This window comes from Symphalangus syndactylus, chromosome 1 (assembly GCF_028878055.3).
Source record: "Symphalangus syndactylus isolate Jambi chromosome 1, NHGRI_mSymSyn1-v2.1_pri, whole genome shotgun sequence".
NCBI classification, from domain to species: domain Eukaryota; kingdom Metazoa; phylum Chordata; class Mammalia; order Primates; family Hylobatidae; genus Symphalangus; species Symphalangus syndactylus.
Window position 1 is genome coordinate 87,782,659 of NC_072423.2, and position 6,000 is coordinate 87,788,658.

The window sequence follows — 6,000 nt, forward strand, 5'->3', positions numbered from 1 at the left end:
ACCATTGGTACCCAGGAAAACAGGGTCTGGAGTGGGCCTTTAGCAAACTCCAACAGACCTGCCACTGAGGGACCTGACTGTTAGAAGGAAACTTAACAAACAGAAAGGAATAGCGTCAACATCAACAAAAGGGAAATCCACACCAAAACCCCATCTGTAGGCCACCAACATCAAAGATCAAAGGTAGATAAAACCACAAAGATGGGAAGAAAGAAAAGGAGAGATGAGGAGAGCAGAAAAGCTGAAAATGATAAAAACCAAAGTGCCTCTTCTCCTCCAACGAGTTGCAGCTCCTCAACAGCAATGGAACAAAGCTGAACGACGGATGACTTTGATGAGTTAACAGAAGTAGGCTTCAGAAGGTCGGTAATAACAAACTTCTCTGAGCTAAAGGAGGATGTCCAAACCCATCACAAGGAAGCTAAAAACCTTGAGAAATGATTAGATGAATGGCTAACTGGAATAAACAGTGTAGAGAAGACCTTAAATGACCTGATGGAGCTGAAAACCATGGCACAAGAACTACGTGACACATGAACAAGCTTCACTAGCCAACGCGATCACGTGGAAGAAAGGGTATCAGTGATTGAAGATCAAATTAATGAAATAAAGCAAGAAGAGAAGTTTAGAGAAAAAAGAATAAAAAGAAATGAGCAAAGCCTCCAAGAAATATGGGACTATATGAAAAGACCAAATCTATGTTTGATTGGTGCACGTGAAACTGATGGGAAGAATGGAACCAAGTTGAAAAATACTCATCAGGATATGATCCAAGAGAAATTCCCCAACCTAGAAGGCAGGCCAACATTCAAATTCAGAAAATACAGAGAAAACCACAAAGACACTCCTTGAGAAGAGCAATGCCAAGACACATAACTGTCAGATTCACCAAGGCTGAAATGAAGGAAAAAATGTTAAAGGCAGCCAGAGAGAAAGGTTGGGTTACCCACAAAGGGAAGCCCATCAGACTAACAGCTGATGTCTCAGCAGAAACTCTACAAGCCAGAAGAGAGTGGGGGCCAATATTCAGCATTCTTAAAGAAAAGAATTTTCAACCCAGAATTTCACATCTAGCCAAACTAAGCTTCATAAGTGAAGGAGAAAAAAAATCCTTTACAGACAAGCAATTGCTGAGAGATTTTGTCACCACCAGGCCTGCCTTACAAGAGCTCCTGAAGGAAGCACTAAACATGGAAAGGAACAACGGGTGTCAGACACTGCAAAAACATGCCAAATTGTAAAGACCATCAATGCCAGGAAGAAACTGCATCAGCTAACAGGCAAAATAACCAGCTAACATCATAATGACAGGATCAAATTCACACATAACAATATTAACCTTAAATGTAAATGGGCTAAATGTCCCAATTAAAAGACACACACTGGCAAATTGGATAAAGAGTCAAGACCCATCAGTGTGCTGTATTCAGGAAACCCATCTCACGTGCAGAGACACACATAGGCTGAAAATAAAGGGATGGAGGAAAATCTACCAAGTAAATCACAAGCAAAAAAAAAAAAAGCAGGGGTTGCAATCCTAGTCTCTGATAAAACAGACTTCAAACCAACAAAGATCAAAAGAGACAAAGAAGGCCATTACATAATGGTAAAAGTATCAATTCAACAAGAAGAGCTAACTATCCTAAATATATATGCACCCAATACAGGAACACATAAATTCATAAAGCAAGGCCTTGGAGACTTACAAGGAGACTTACACTCCCACACAATAATAATGGGAGACTTTAACACCTCAATGTCAATATTAGATCAATGAGACAGAAGGTTAGCAAGAATATACAGGACTTGAACTCAGCTCTGCACCAAGCAGACCTAATAGGCATCTACAGAACTCTCCACCCAAAATCAACAGAATATACATTCTTCTCAGCACCACATCGCACTTATTCCAAAATTGACCACATAGTTGGAAGTAAAGCTCTCCTCAGCAAAGGTAAAAGAACAGAAATCACAACGAACTGTCTCTCAGAACACAGTGCAATCAAACTAGAACTCAGGATTAAGAAACTCACTCAAAACCGCACAACTACATGGAAACTGAACAACCTACCCCTGAAGGACTACTGGGTAAATAACGAAATGAAGACAGAAATAAAGATGTTCTTTGAAACCAATAAGAACAAAGACACAAAGTACCAGAATCCCTGGGACACATTTAAAGCAGTGTGTAGAGGGAAATTTATAGCACTAAATGCCCACAAGAGAAAGCAGGAAAGATCTAAAATTGACACCCTAACACCATAATTAAAAGAACTAGAGAAGCAAGAGCAAACACATTCAAAAGCTAGCAGAAGGCAAGAAATAACTAAAATCAGAGCAGAACCGAAGGAGATAGAGACACAAAAAACCCTTCAAAAAATCAATGAATCCAGGAGCTGGTTTTTTGAAAAGATCAACAAAATTGATAGTCCTCTAGCAATATTAACAAAGAAGAAAAGAGAGAAGAAACAAATGGATGCAATATAAAATGATAAAGGGGATATCACCACTGATCCCACAGAAATACAAACTACCATCAGAGAATACTATAAACACCTCTATGCAAATAAACTAGAAAATCTAGAAGGAATGGATAAATTCCTCAACACATACACCCTCCCAAGACTAAACCAGGAAGAAGTTGAATCTCTGAATAGACCAATAACAGACTCTGAAATTGAGGCAATAATCAATAGTCTACCAATCAAAACCTACTAAATACAGCACATGGACTAGTGGAGATGTTTTACTACTTAATGCTAAGCATCATGGATACTGATATTAACAGATTAATAAATGGTTCTTTCACCCAGATTTAGATGTATAACTAAGAAGATCTTAGGTTTATTTTATTTTCATTGTGGTTTTATGAACTTGGAAATCTTTCTGTTTACTATTAGAATAAAGGGTTGTCAATAAAATTTCTCAGGTATTTTATCCAAGTTGAGTTATATTTAATAAAAATACTTTGAAAATATAAGCTGTCATTGACAACATCCCCCAAACACAAATGTAATTGGACAGTTCAATGAAAAAAGTCAAACTGTTGAACAATTATTTGTAATTTGTAATTTGTAATTCTTCAAATTTTTATTACATTCCAGTGATACAGGCCATAATTAAATATATTCTATTTAATCCACCATTTCCAGAAAAGAGCAAAACCTTATAGATTGTTTTTCTTATTTATTATAAAATTTGTCCTGAAAATTTATCTTTTTAAAGTTTGGTAAACTAAAGACAAAGGATGAATGCACTCATTCTCTTTCGTTACATTTCTTGCATGTGTTCACCATCTCCCTAGAAAATTTGCAGGAGAAAAAGTGACTCATATAAATATTGGTTGGGGATTTTGCTAGATGGTTGTAGGCAATCGAAATCTTTTCCAATTCTGATCTAATAAGAAGATGGTCAGTTTGTGGCATTGTGCAGAATGCAGAATCGGGTAAAACCAGGAATGTTGTTGAATGAAGAGCACTGTAAATAAAAGACGGTAAAAAGGAATACTTAGACCAACTAAGACCAACTACCTGTATTTAGAGTGGGTATTTCTGATTTCTACATTATGTAGGCTAGTGTCTCCAGACCTCCAAGGTCTCCAAAAACAATGGAGAGCCATTTGAAGTATTTCAAAAGGTCTAATGGAATTGTACATGAGTACTTTCTCATATCATCTTGCAGTGATGCAGTTGGGCTCTTACTACTCAGAAATTATTAATCAAAGCTGTGTATTTAAATAAAAATTAAATCAATATTATCTCAAAACAGAATTCATTTTTTTAACAGGTAAAAAAAAACAGAAAGTAACAGAGGTCAAATCATATCCTTAAGAAATTACAGAACTGGAATTCAACACCTATTTTTCATCCCAGAGTAATAACTTGAAATTTTATGTTGAGATTATTATTTTCATTAAGGTCAGAAAATTTCTGTAAGGAGAAAGAGAACTCAAGGAAAAGCCCTAGGTAGGGGAAATTGAAGCAAAGAAGAGAGAAGAGTTGAATAATGGGAGAGACTGAGGACCATAAATCTTGTTTACTGAAAGAATCAGAGATAATGAGATATCAGAGAAGCAACCATTCCCTCTAAGTCTTGCCCTGTGACCTTGACCCAGATCCCTCAAAAAGACAATTCTTGACAAGGTTAAAATTAATTATTTCTTGTACAAAGGAATTTTCCAGATGGGCCCCATTGCACTCTAAGATGGGTGCTTTTGGCCACAAAACTTGCTGTTCACTCACAGCAAAAGAGATGACCACAACTTCAGATCTGCTTAAACGTGCTGTTGAGAGCAGAGAATAAAGGAGAAAAGCCAATTCAAGGGAGAAAACATTCCAGGTGCTTGCTCTCTGGTGTCATGGTTGTCATGGAGCTTTTGTCCCTGCAGATTTCATGCCCCACTTTGCCATGTCCCCACTGGATTCATTCCCTACTTCCTGATGGTCTATATGATGGTCTCATGACTGTAGATTTTCTTTACTAACTTTGGAGTCATTTGAGCTGGAAAGGATATAGGAATCTAGGGATCTTATAGTCCAAACTATCAATTTCAGGTGGGGAACCTGAGGCCAGAGAAGCTAAGGGATTGTCCCAAGATAGCACAGCTTGCAGGTAATACAGCTTGATAACAATAAGTTAAATACATGTACATATTTGTATTTCTGTGGTATCACTTATAATATCTCCTTTTTCATTTGTGATTGTCTTTATTTGGGTCTCCTCTCTTCTTGGTTAGTCTCACTAATGCCTTATCAATTTTTGTTTATTATTTTAAAAACCAAATTTTTGCTTCATTTATCCTTTATATCATTTTTGGTCTCTATTTCATTTAGTTCTGCTATAATCATTGTTATTTCTTTATTTCTGCTAATTTTGAATTTGGTTTGATCTTGCTTTTCTACATCCCATCAATACCTAATTTATCGAGAGTTTTTAGCATGAAGTTGTTGAATTTTGTCAAAGGCCTCTCCTGCATCTATTGAGATAATCATATGGTTTTTGTCATTTGTTCTGTTTATATGCTGGATTACGTTTATTGATTTGCATATGTTGAACCAGACTTGCACCCCAGGGATGAAGCCCACTTGATCATGGTCGACAAGCTTTTTGATGTGCTGCTGGATTCGGTTTCCCAGTATTTTATTGAGGATTTTTATATCGATGTTCATCAGGGATATTGGTCCAAAATTCTCTTTTTTTTTGTTGTGTCTGTGCCAGGCTTTGGTATCAGGATGATGCTGGCCTCATAAAATGAGTTAGAGAGGATTCTCTCTTTTTCTATTGATTGGAATAGTTTCAGAAGGAAAGGTACCAGCTCCTCCTTGTACCTCTGGTAGAATTCGGCTGTGAATCCATCTGGTCCTGGACTTTTTCTGGTAGGTAAGCTATTAATTATTGCCTCAATTTCTGAGCCTGTTATTGGTCTATTCAGAGATTCAACTTCTTCCTTGTTTAGTCTTGGGAGGTTGTATGTGTCGAGGAATTTATCCATTTCTTCTAGATTTTGAAGTTTATTTTCATAGAGGTGTTTATAGTATTCTCTGATGTTAGTTTGTATTTCTGTGGGATCGGTGGTGATATCCCCTTTATCATTTTTTATTGCATCTATTTGATTCTTCTGTCTTTTCTTCTTTATTAGTCTTGCTAGTGGTCTATCAATTTTCTTGACCTTTTCAAAAAACAAGCTCCTGGATTCATTGATTTTTTGAAGGGTTTTTTGTGTCTCCATTTCCTTCAGTTCTGCTCTGATCTTAGTTATTTCTTGCCTTCTGCTAGCTTTTGAATGTGTTTGCTCTTGTTTCTCTAGTTCTTTTAATTGTGATGTTAGGGTGTCAATTTTGGATCTTTCTTGCTTTCTCTTGTGGGGATTTAGTGCTATAAATTTCCCTCTACACACTGCTTTGAATGTGTCCCAGAGATTTTGGTATGTTGTGTCTTTGTTCTCATTGGTTTCAAAGAACATCTTTATTTCTGCCTTCATTTTGTTATGTACCCAGTAGT